At 34.6% G+C, this 13,609-nt stretch overlaps 1 protein-coding gene across 1 annotated transcript in view; it reads left to right on the top strand.

The window, feature by feature from the left end:
* Nucleotides 1-1,350: 1,350 nt before the first annotated feature.
* LOC123711571 (glutaredoxin domain-containing cysteine-rich protein CG31559-like) overlaps nt 1,351-13,609 on the top strand; it is a 57,628-nt gene continuing 45,369 nt past the window's right edge. The window contains exon 1 of the mRNA XM_045664167.1: nt 1,351-1,532. The gene's annotated coding sequence lies outside the window, so the exon portion shown is untranslated. The remainder of the gene's footprint in view (nt 1,533-13,609) is intronic.

The following is a 13,609-nucleotide window of genomic DNA, read 5'->3' as shown; positions in this document are numbered from 1 at the left end:
AGGCTCTGCCTGGGGTCAGCGCGGCCCTGCTTCAAAGCAAAATAATATCGTAAAAGTAACGAAATATTTTTGTATAGAAAACTGCAGAATCCTTCGCGGCGTATTTGGAACAGAAGAAACTTGTAGAAACTATACAAATTGTGTGTCAATGGTTTCGTGAAGTCATCAGCTGACATCATCATTTTGACATACTATATACATAGTTACTATATAATGTACTTGGCAGAACTATCGTATAGATCGTGCTAAGTAAAGCCGTGCTCGTCTTAAGTACGAAAATATTTTATTACAAATAAAGCCTAAATATTCATCAAAGAATAGAGAAATAGATCACATCTTTTGCAATTTAAGGTATCCTTATATGCATAAGACAACGACGAAAGTGGGATACACTCCGGAGACTTCAAGTCGCATTATCATAATCACTGCCAAGCAATATCGCGATTGGAATCGTCAAGGCAAAAGAAAACGTGGACGCTCAAAATAGACCTGGCGAAGGGAGCTGGAATGACGTGGAGTGAAGATAAAAGAGCTGCTTAAGACCGATCGAGCTGCTCTGCTCCACTTGGGGAACATTGGACCCTATGTCAAGTAACGATTATAATTTTACTTTCAATGAAACTGCGATATGAAACTTGAAATAAAGTTTACGTTATCTGTCACTTGAAATTAAAATAAAATATTGTGACAACTATTAGCTAGCGAGATAAGCAGTGTTGGCAGTTAGTTTGATCCCAGAATTGGATTTTTCTGTACAGGTAACACTCGTTCGTACGACAAAGGAAAAGAAACGCGAGGAAACCCTTAGAACCAAAAATGTCGACGGGATGTGCCAGGCACTTCTGTTCCTAAATGGCTGATCAACTACTTGCATATTAGAAAAAAAAAACAATTATAAATCAGACACATAAATCTGAGCACTAGTATATAACATATACTTATTTAGATTTATAGTATTTAACTGAATAATAGGTGTAGTATTATATTTAAAAAAATTACATTGATTATTAACATGAACCTATTCCTTTGAAATATCGAAACAATCTATTAACAACTATAGTGTTTTTTTTACTCAAAGCCTTCGAGTAAAGCCACCATTCAAAAATTAAAAAAAAAACAAACTTGTACCGCAAAAAAACTTGCATGTGAAGGCGATCGAGGTGGCACTTGACCGCATTACAAAAGGTCGTAACTGTCATTATTTCTGCACACCATCCCATTCGTTCGACCAATGCATTACAGCGCACAATTCCATAAAAACGTAACAGAAAAAGAACGCACAATTCGAATCAAATCAACCGTCAACGTCGCTTAAACCGTTTCAATTTTTAGTCACCTTGCGTCCGTCACCTGTGTAGGTTGTATGCGCGCACGCATCGCGATTCGCTAATTTGAATTTTATCTCGTTAAACCGGACTGGTTGATTGTCCGATATTTTCTCGCTTGTTCCGTTAGTGTTTAGTGCTTGTGACATTGAAAATACTATATGTGACGGCCAGTGCTTTCCTGTCGACCGGATTTCTCACTATAATGTAAGAAATGCTTTGAAATATTTAATATAGACAAATTTTTAGTACATTAGATAAGAGAAGGTTTGGAACTTCCCTTGCTAACGTTATAGCAATTTTAACCCAGTTGAATTAATCTTCAAGGATCAATGAGTGTCTAAGTGAGTTTATTAATTTAAGCAATTATATTGTAATGCTGTAATACTGAGAATCCTTACCTTGGCCTAACGTTTATTAGAATTTAATGGCTAATTAAACCTGCAAGCCTTAAAATATACAATTACACTTATCTGGATGATAAAAAAGTTATATATATATATATATATATATATATACATGGATATATATACATATACATGGATATATATATACATATACATGGATATATATATACATATACATGGATAATATAGATAAAGAGGCTTTGTATCTATAGGTATTTATATCTAGGCATTCTATTTACTATACAGGTGGTAAGTATTGTAAAAATATCTAACAAATACTATGTTTTGATAACCCTAAGAAATTAAAAAAACATCAAATCTGCAATACTAAATTTGTAATCTAATACATAGTAAAAATGCCGTTTTAGTTAAAATAAAACCCTTACAAACATTTGTGTAAGGTTAAAGTTGTAGTGTAAATTAATTACTGTTCCACTTTCCCATTTCACTAGCAGGTGGTCAGCAACGCTCTGTTTGAGTTGACTATTGATTTCGTTTTCTTGATCATATGCATATCGCTATGAATAGCTTATGTTGTTCTTAATATCTACTATAGAAGTTATTATTTATCTAGAAACTGCAAGGTTCCTTTTTGAGGTGAAAATTCAATTATCAAGTTACTTAGTGACGAAGCTTTTATAAAAATTACAAAACCGAATGTATCAACAAAGTATTTCCATGAAATAACCCTAATGATTTATGGTTGTACGTAAAAGTTACGAATTGTGTCTATATATAGCTATTTTACGTATACATAAATGTTAGCTTAGTTATTAAGATGGATTTTATTAAAGGATAATATCAGGAATAGCCACGAAGGCAGTAAATTATAAATATTTTTTACGTTACGTCATATTTAAAATTGATACCTACCTCGATGCTACAAAGGTCATGACCCCTGACTCAGGCCAAATTTGCCTGCAGACTGATATTTTTAATATTAACTTTTGGAACGGTTCCGCGAAAAAAGTATTAAATATCTGAAGGAGGAAAACAAAAATGAAAAAATGGGTCTCGCAAGCAATTGCAGCCCGGCTCGCTCATAATTATTGTAAATAATATTATAGATGTAGCCGAGGCGTATCTGCGTGACGCGTAACACACATGAGTGTGATTTTAATTTATGTATCTTTTAAGTAACAATGTAAGAGATGGAAAAAAAGTCCCTGGAAACAATGCCAGTTTACTGGGAGTAGAGAGTATTACAAGCAACATAAAATTTTTATTTGGGCCTTGGCCTGTTTAATTTTATAAGAATAAGAAGGTAGATCGTCGATAAGACGGACAGAGACAGAGTCTACCCACATTTCTACCGCTATTTAAGTTAATTTTGTATTGGAAAATACAAAACCATAATACCATAATACATACGTAAAACATAATAAATATCCAAAATATATACTTAAACACGTATTTTTACTACAATCTATTCTAGAACAAAATTAAGAAATGACACGTTTTCAACAATGTGGTGAAACTAACACACTCCCGACAAAATCACGTACAAACAAACAGTACCTACTAACACAAATTACAATTACGTAAATGTCATGAAGCAAAAATCAGTCCGATACGCGGAATTGAAAGTAAACCTTTCTGATATTTTGTAATTGGATGATAAACAGTAAAATGTCAAGGATAAAAATAATTTAAAATATAATAAATACTCATTGAGATAATATATGGAAAATCGATCTACTAATTATAAAGACAGATTTGTATTTTGGTATTGGAGCTCAAAACTGAAACTAGAAATTACTTGATTATTATTCAACATTTTCTGTATTTACAAATTTAAAAAAATAAATGTCCAGCCATGAGAAGCCCTCGGCCCTCCACCTCACGATACCGGAACCTCCGGCCCAGCGAACAATGAGAATTATGGACTCGAGACTGCGCTTGTGCCTGCTCTACCCGTGTATAATCTGTAGCGTATATGGCCTGCCTCAACAGGGATTGCTGTGGCTGAATCGGTCGGAACCTTTTAATTCGATGTTTAACGACACCTTATGTGATACGAAGTGGAAATGCATTTACGCATACCATGGTCCTGGTACGTATAGTAGGGGATATACCTACACCAGAGTCTAACACGTGACTGGGTGGTAAGGCCTAAGTGGTAATACCCACAACTCGAGTAGTTCCTACCGTGTAAGAGAAGTTACGGGGTTGATCTCGCATTCTCAGGACTCATGTCCCGATCGAATGCTAACTAGTATATTTTATACTTTCATAAAACTATTTTAAGCAAGTTGAATTTGATTAAATGTTATTATGTCATCATACTACAGAACATAACGCTCAATCATGAAAGCGTAACAGAGATTTGCATTTTTATGATGGTACTCTAGTACCCGCTATACCGCCTTGTATTTTTATATCTTTGGAACATCTTATTAGACGAGAGTTATTATAACAACAAACTCATTTCTCTTCGACAAATTAATCTTCATTTGTCTAAAGTATTCATTAATATTTTACCGACTCAAATTAGTATATGATACAATTCGATTTTTGCTGAAATCTTCATTGGTGAAGGCGTCAGTCTCAACGAATAACAAAATCAATCCACATGCAAGACCACACAATATTAAATTTCACGTCAAATTAATAATCTCGTTCGTTGCTACAACCAGCTTTAAATCTGTCAGTATAGTTATACTGACTTTCACATTTAAAATATTAGGATGCCACTAATTAATATATAATTGATAATAATTTGCAGTAATATTACTTGATACGTACATAAAATTGATACGTGAATCAGTAAATTGCACAATTTAACGGCAATTAGAAAAACATGCTGTAATTGCTATAATAATATAATTGATCGTGATTAATTACGCTGAAAAAATAGTAGATATTTTTAAATATCAGTTTGTTTGATTTAACGACGTTATAGCTAAATGGTCGTTGCAGCCAAGGTCGTAATAAATGAAATCCACTGAATATGTATATAAAGAGATCTAATTAATGTATATAAGGATTTATATTTCTCAAATATGTTGGATAAATTGATAACATAATGTTTTAGAATTATTTTATAACGGTATCGACTGAAGCGTCTCTCCTCAGGTGTATAAACTCTGGTGACCAGAACTGATCGTGATGTGAGAATAAACACCAAAAACATACTATTTAAACTATTACCTCAAATATCTCAAGTTTTAACCAAAAAATTTTCTACTCTAGATTCGAGCTAATAATAAGATAATTATTATTTATGATTGTAAATATGACACGCACTTTTAGTTGAAATATTGTCATGAATACATCCTCCTCATTACTTTCTTCATTTATTTTCGATAGTACAAGCTCATCACCCCACGGTCAAGAAAGTGTGATATCAATTTGAATAAACTTAAAACTAAAAATTTTGATGCTGACTTGTTTCACTAGTTACTTTCAATTTTAGCGTTTCTCATTTTTTATGAGAGAAATTTGTTGTCTAGTTTTTATTATGACTTATAATCTAACCATTTCGTTAATTTTAATGTCATTGTGTGAAAGTTAACTGATTCGGTATGATACATATCCGTTTTTTAAACTGTTAATTTAATAATGGTTCAAATTAAAACTCGTTATTCTTCTATATGTGTATAATGTAAATAGTTCATAAATTATTCGGTTTTATGTTCTTCTAGTTTTGATACGTCTCCTTCTGGAGGTTGGCTGTCAGTCTCGTGAAGCGGGATTTGCCTAGATGCAGCAACTTCTTCCACTTCAGTCAAAAAGCCTACTCCCCCTAACATTAAGAACCCATGATTTTACGGTGTTATGATAGTTACAAATTCCTTAGCAAATTCTATAAAATATCTATAGAAACTTTATCCCCATATTTATAAACGCGCCTGTTAAATCGTCTGCGTTTGTCAAGTTACGCTTATGTAGATGATTTTAGTTATTCAATGAGACTAATTATTGAGAGCAGTGTTGGCCTAGTGGCTTGAGCGTGTGACGCTCATCCCGGAGGTCGTAGGTTCGATCCCAGGCTGTGCACCAATGGATTTTCTTTCTATGTGCGCATTTAACATTAGCTCGAACGCTGAAGGAAAACATCGTGAGGAAACCGACTTGTCTTAGACCCAAAAAGTCGACTGCGTGCGCCAAGCACAGAAGGCTGATCACCTACTTGCCTATTCGATTAACAAATGATCATGAAACAGACACAGAAATCTGAGGCCCAGACCTAAAAAAAGGTTGTAGCGCCATTGACTTATTATAACTAAGGGAATTTGACTTTAACAAATCACACAAAACAAATGTGTAAATATCGACTTGGGTTGCCTAGCACATAATTTGTTGGCAAATACCTATATATGTAAAATCTAACATCCAGATCAGAAATAGCAAATAAACACATATATAAATAAGAATTAGCAATAAGAAATATATCAACTTCACTGTAATCAAAGTTACAGTTAAACGTAATGACGTTTAACTGGGAGAAATAATTATTATACTTAAATAACACTTACATTGTGCTCTATATTCATAGGAAATACTACTTTTCCGAGTTTTACATCCGGGTAGGAAAAGAAAAGTAGGTTGTACGAAATTATCTTTGCGACTGTTATTAATTCTACTGATGAGAAAGCAATCTAAGTTAGGCGGGCAATATTGTAAAAACACACAGATTAATACTAGAAACGTGTTTGAATCTGTTAAAGCTGTATTTTAGTTTATTATAATATTTCCAATTTATATTAGACGTTTTGAAAATGAACTCTATATCAAAATACGTATACATCTGTTTCATTAAAGAGTAACACATATTCAAACGCTTTTGTAAAGATGATTTTTTAGACATGGAGCAAACTATAATGAATTGACAATTGAGTACAATTAAAAATTTATTTGATTATTATTTATACATTTCAAATTCAATATATACATTGCAAACATTCTTGCTACCATAGGCTTTAGTTATTTCCAAAATATAAAAAATATATGTAGCCCTGCTTGGCCGAGACTGCGTGCTAGGTTTTTTATATGGGACCTGGGGCGGAAGCTAGATTATTATTCACTCAACTTAAAACAAAGCTTTTATAAAATGTTGATGAACTCATTGTGCGCAGACGGAACTGGATAAAACGTGACCGATAGTACAGTAACGTACAAATAATATATTGTATCATTATTTTTAGGAGTATTTCTCGTATAACATTTTTATTTTGTTCGGATTAATACCTGCTGCTAAGTGACATCATTAGGGCAGAATAAGAAATTCCGCCCATATCACCTCGACGTACTTCGTTCCACAACTAAGCATTTTTAAAGGAGTCTGCCTCGCACCACTACTATGTGGAACCAGCTGCTGACTGAAGTATTTCTGAACCAATTTGACTTAGGATCCTTCAAGAAAATAGCGTACCAATATCTTCTACGCGAGAAGCGTCTTGAAAGGCCGGCAACGCACTCGCGAGACCTCTGGCATTAATGTCTATGGTATCCATAGGCGGCGGTATCACTTAACCTCAGGTGAGCCTCCTGCCCTCTGTTTGTTCTATAAACAAAAAAAGAAACTTACAAACATCAGAGGTTCCAATCCAACTTCGACCGAAAATACCCTTTAACCACAGCCAATTTTTTTATGATCGTTTGATATATCGTGACCTGTTGCTTAAAATAAAATATAATAAAAACTGTTGTGTGACGCAAATACTTAATATTTCCTGACCATATTGGTCTAGTGCGTACGACTCTCATGATAGAGTTCGTAGCTTTGATCCCCGGCACCATTGTACTTTCTGTCTATATGCGCATTTATCATTCGCTTGAACACTAAAGGAAAACATCTAAACGGAAGACTAATAGTCGACGGTGTGACGGAACAGGAGGCAGATCACCAACTTGCCTATTAGATTGACAAAAGATCATAAAACAGATACAGAAATCTGAGGCCCAGACAGAAGGAAAGAGTCACAACGAATATTTACACCATCTATTAACTGAAATTATATACGTAAAATTTGATAGGTTTTGTGACATCTTCCGTAATTGATTATGTGTGTACTGAGAAGAATTCCTGACATTTCATTAAATCATGGCCTGACGTGCATATTTGCTTTATTATGCATCTACGATCTATGCATTCATTTGCAAATTGTGGTCACGATACGCGTTGTTTTATTACTCATTAAGCTATTTATTATTTGTTTTATTATAAACTCCTATCTGTAAAGGTTTATACTAGGACGTTTAATATACACAAAATAAATTCGTAATTTTAACCGTTATAACCAAAGGTCATAGCATCATTTATTTAACTGGAGAGTGCTGTGTCATCATTGTTGCCGTGTTGGTTATATAGTATTATAGATATAGATAGTCATACAACAGATCTAACTGTCAACAGAGTCTAGCTATGAGCAGATACAACAGTGTGTCTATGACATACGCTGATATAGGGCTAGTGGTTTGTAAAGGGTTTTTTTTTATATAACAGGAGGAAAACGGATAGGAGGTTGATCTGATGTTAAGTGATACAATCACAATGCCAGACGGCTCGCGAGTGCGTTGCCGGGATTTTAAGAATTGGTACGTTCTTGAAGGGTTAACTCGAATTGTTCCTGAAATACTTACGTGGCAAAGCGGCTAATACTGCCTACGCTCGGTTGTGGAAATTGTTGGGTATTGCTTCAGAGCATATATATACTTTAGCTATAGTTGATACTTTACAGGAGTAAAATAATAGTTAGATAATTTCACATCATGTGTATCACTAATTTGTATAGATTTACGTGTTATGGTCATAAATATATTTTTACTTAAATTGTATATACTGGAAAGTATCTTAATTGGTAACAAGCGTTTAAGTTTTATACGAACATTAAAATACTATTGACTTTCAAAATGAATTTGCAAGGAAACTGCATTAAAAATTTAACGATTATAATTAGCTAAATATAATTTACATTAATTATTAAAAAACTGTTCTTGCCTTTTGAAGTTTTTAGCTTTGTTTTAAGCGTATTTCTGCAGTCCTTAAAAAAACGTACAATTGCTTGAAAGGTCGACGAGAGATCCGCTAGCTTGCAGGTGTCCATAGGCCGGTGATTATCAGCTTTCTAGCTGTTTGTAACAGGACAAATAAATAAATAAATAATGTGCAATTCTGTGTAAATTGCACATTTTTTATTTTTAGAAATTATTGGTAGAAATTTAACTTTAATTTTTTTGTAAATAACTTATTAATATCAATATCATATTAATATCAATCTTTAACGTTTGAAAAAACTAAAATATTTAAAGTTTAAAAGTCGATGGAACGAAAAAGCAACAGTAAAAAGAGACAGACACATAAATTCATAAGATTTAACGTGGGAGAAAATGACATAGGAAGCATTATACAGTGTATAAACTTTAAATTTGTGTGTATTTAATCATTTTCTGAATTAATCAACATTGCCGTGTATCGTACGCATGACCTGTGTCGAGAGATTATCCGTAAGCTGCTAAGCCAACACCACCATACATTAATTGTATTACTAAGTATATAAAGACTTAATAAACGAAAATAGCTAAAGTAACGCAAAATTATTAAAATACCATGAAACTGGCTAATTATGAAACAGCACAACAATGGTAGCGGCACCCATACAAAATTTCACTCGTTACGGTTAATCAAGCGACTGTCGAAATTTCCATTTGCCGCACCTCACTAGCTATTGTGTCCCCATTTCCCGAACTATTGTGTCGCCCACGTAAAATGGTTGACACTAGGTTTCGAGGAGTTAAAACACTTCTTACGTAACGTTCCGTCTTCGGGTTATTTTATCTCTAGGGGCAGATTAATGGTCGGCAGTGACGGGGAATGGTATACCATGGTATCCTTCTGTGAGCAAGCAATGCTACAGAAGAGACAGCTGACCAAGATAGGGAGCGCATTAGGACGAATCCTAGGGTTAAAAGACGCGGAGTAAGCAGAGAAAGAAATGCCTCTCCTGCCTCCTGTAGTGTATACTGCACCGGGGGTTTTGAGCGGAACATGACGTTGAGGATCCGGTAGAATGCGAGGGCGTCCTCGAAGCCTTTGTTACGCGGCTTTGTAGGAACTACTCGGAAAGTTTTAGTGGTTCACCCAGTCTCTGAATAACAGAGATTCTGGTGTGGGTCGTGTCCAACATACCCTTGCAACTTTCGGGGCAGAGGTTGCACAAATGAATTCCACCACGGATATAAAAAAGTGATAGATTAATGAATATAATAACATATGTAAACCTCAGATATTACGTATCACGTCGACATCCGTCGTCAACAACTGAGCGTTTTGTAAGGCACTTTTGCCGCGCACTATCACTATTCAAGAAAAGAGTGTATCAATTCTTAAAAGGCCGGCAACACACCCGCTAGCATTGAGAGTGTCCATGGGCGGCGATATCACTTAACATCAGGTGAGCGTCCTGCCCGTTGCACCATGTTCAATAGAAAAAAATATTGTTCGAAAAATTTTGGATCGAGCCTTAAGTTTTTTATTGCTAATCGCCCTGTCACTTGTGGTACGGGATCTTATTCACATGATATGAATCTTGTTTTCTCTTGTTACGTAACTTGCGAGAGGACTGGTGTTGGCTACTACCAATATTCATAGGCGAGAGGTCGCCGTCTCGCGACTCCCGTTCTAAGGCTTTCGTTGCAGTGCATTCAGATCGCACAAGGGGACAATTATTGAACCGAATCTTCAATTGCCATTTATTTTATAAAGATTTAAGCTAGATGAACCTAGATTATATAATTTAGGTTATTTTTTTAAGAATATTAATATAGTTACCACCCTTAATATTGGTTTGACATATGAATATTTTACTCTATAATTAAAATATATTACAAAAGTACAATATATAAATAATACTTATTATAGATGTATGTAATTTAAAGTTGTCTTCACATATAATTATTTTACTAATGTATACAGATATTGTAAGTCCTATTTTAAACTATTTTAGACTTGAAAAGGTTAAAGTTGACTTACACACAATATAAACCATCTATAAAGTAATCCTACAGCTAAAATAGATGAATAAAACAAAAAATTATAACTTACCTTAAAATATAATAACTATATTAATAAAAGGAGTTCCTTTAGTTGCAAGGTTCCGAAGTTACTGGCAGCCTTTCCCCTTTGAATAGCTAGACTAATTCTTTGTCCGACGTAGCCAGCTCTTCGGTCTTCTATGATGTCGACTAACCTTTTGCTATTTCCGTAAGCTTTGTAGCGCTAGGAACCCCACGGACTAAGGGTATCGACACCGAATGGGACAAAATCATATTTGGAGCCCAGAATCCCACATTTAAAGGTTAATAATATGGGATTTTTTGCCTTTATTTCACTCAAGTCGCGAACACCAGTTAAAATTTATGGGTTAACGCCCTGAGACTTGATAAAAAATACATGTTGCCTCCGAGGAGACCCGTTCTTGTGGAGGTCCCTAATTTTGACAAATCCAAGAAAATCGGGTTTATCGACCTCAGAACCTGATCCCGGACTCCAGGTAATTGGTTTTTGTAAAAACGATCATAAATTACCTGTTCGTAATGGCGTTTGGGGAACTTTACCTTGACGTATGATTTAAAGTAATTTAAACTGAAATGTTATGAGATTAACTAATATTTATTTCATAAACCAAATATCTCTTAAATTTACTTAAAAGCAACTTCTGAGAACTGCTGTTATTCCGCCAATAGCCCTCCGAATTTTACAAAAACTCCAACTTATCAAAATGTTATGGACAAGTAGACGTAAATAAGATTTAATGTATAATTAAAGAATTATCAAATTGTTACAATATAATTCATGGTAAAAACGAAAATTTTATACATTATTAACATTCTAGTGCTTCTCAGCTGTTGTGGTCAGCGTGGGATCGAATCACCTTCATTCGTTCAGTTACTCCCAAATTGACCCCATAATTCTTGGAGCTCCTTTGGACGCTACGGAAGGTTTGGAATATTGCTAAGGGCACAACTCAACTGATGACTCACGCCTCAGTCATTCATCAATCATCATTCAAAGTCAGTCACATTTCTATTCATATTTGATTGTACATGATTGCTTATAAACCTCAGTTTGAAAAATGAAATTAGGTTCATAAATGTCAAGATACGCTTCCAAGTCTTTCAAGAACTAGCGAAGGAATTCCTCTGTATTTATATTTTTAAGTGCTGGAGTAACTCATTTGTAAGCACTAGTAACCATTACAAAGAAAACCGATCAAACGTTGTCATTAAATAAAGAACGGGATCTTGTAACTAGAAGCAATTTGTATATGTGTATATACCAGGAACCAGCTGCCCACTGAAGTATTTCCGAACCAATGCGACTTAGGGTCCTTCAAGAAAAGAGCGTACAAATTCTTAAAAGGCCGACAACGCACTCGCGAACCCCCTGGCATTGAGAGTGTCCATGGGCGGCGGTATCACTTAACATCAGGTGAGCCTCCTGCCCGTTTACCCCTATTTTATAAAAATAAAAATATAAAACTTAGCTCCAATAGTATTACTAATAGTTTTCTCATAACGCAGAACAATAGCATTACGGTGTTCCGATAAAACAAAGTAACAAAACTCCTGCACGTGCCTAATCAGTTCCTTCCGTTTATTCAATAAACTGTCATCTGTGTGCCGGATGTCACGCTATTTATAAGAATTCGCTATAAAACTTCCTCGATCAATATTCAAAAGGCAATTATTGTAAAAAATATCTATCGCGCTTGTAAACAACACACGTAAAAGACTGAGGAATGACGATCTACTTTCACTGAACGAACTGAGCGAGTGGAGTGGCGCGTGACGTTTGACAAATTGATCATCAGTATAATTTTGTGAATGTATTATTGAATCTGGAAATGTGAATTCTTGTAACTTTCTAGTTAATATTGATTTTAGTTAGAATTAACTTATTAGTGAACTGATCTGTCTTGTGTAACGTGTCAAAGTTGACTACTGATTTTTTCTTAATAATAATAATTAAGCCTCATTTATTCCTTATAAAAATTACAACATATACACACACTTAAAATAAATAAATAATATATTTATTATTATTTTTATACTCTTAAAGAGTATAGGCCTCCTTCAATTGGCTCCATCCCTGTCTGTCTTGAGCATTTTTCTCCCAATCTTCTCCACCAACTTCCTTAAGCTCGTCAGCCCACCGTCAGCTCGTCAGCAAAAGGGCCTGATAGTCCTTTCCACTTTGTTAATCTATTTTCGCCTAAATGTTGATTAGTTAATACTATGTCATAATCTGTACTCACGCCGAACGAACCAAAATTATTCTCAGATCATAATAAAATATCGGTATCTTTATTGGCTTTATGTCGCTTAATTATGATTCTATCTAAATGTCAATGCCCGAATAAGTAATAAAAGCTTTCCCAAGAATAAAACTCAAGATAGAAATAAACAAAGAGAACTATTTCACAAAATAAATATTTGTCTTTTGTTATTGAGAAGTCTCCGTATTTGGAAGAACATTAAAAGAACCGTGAGAAATTTATCATTAAATAATATTTTTAGTCTTTTTGTTGGTGCGTATTGTATGCGACGAGATTTATTTTTAAATATAATAGGAGGCAATCGGGGTGGCTCACCCGATCTTAAGTGGACACTCAATGCCAGCGGGATCGTTACCGGACTTTCGAGGAATTGGTATGCTCTTTTCTTGAAGGACCCTAAGTCTATGTGCTTCAGAAATACTTCAGTAAGCAACAGGTGCCACATAGAGGTAATGAGCGACATAAACTGCCTTAAGAAACGCTCAGTTGTGGAACGACGGATGTCGAGGTGATACTGATGGTATTTTGCGTTCTGTTTTGAACACGTCCGATAATGAAGCACAGCTGCAGATATTAGTCCTAAAAACTCCCTTGAAAT

This window comes from Pieris brassicae, chromosome 1, assembly GCF_905147105.1.
Source record: "Pieris brassicae chromosome 1, ilPieBrab1.1, whole genome shotgun sequence".
NCBI lineage: Eukaryota > Metazoa > Arthropoda > Insecta > Lepidoptera > Pieridae > Pieris > Pieris brassicae.
The sequence above is the reverse complement of the archived record's forward strand: the minus strand, read 5'-3'. Positions and strand labels throughout refer to the sequence as shown.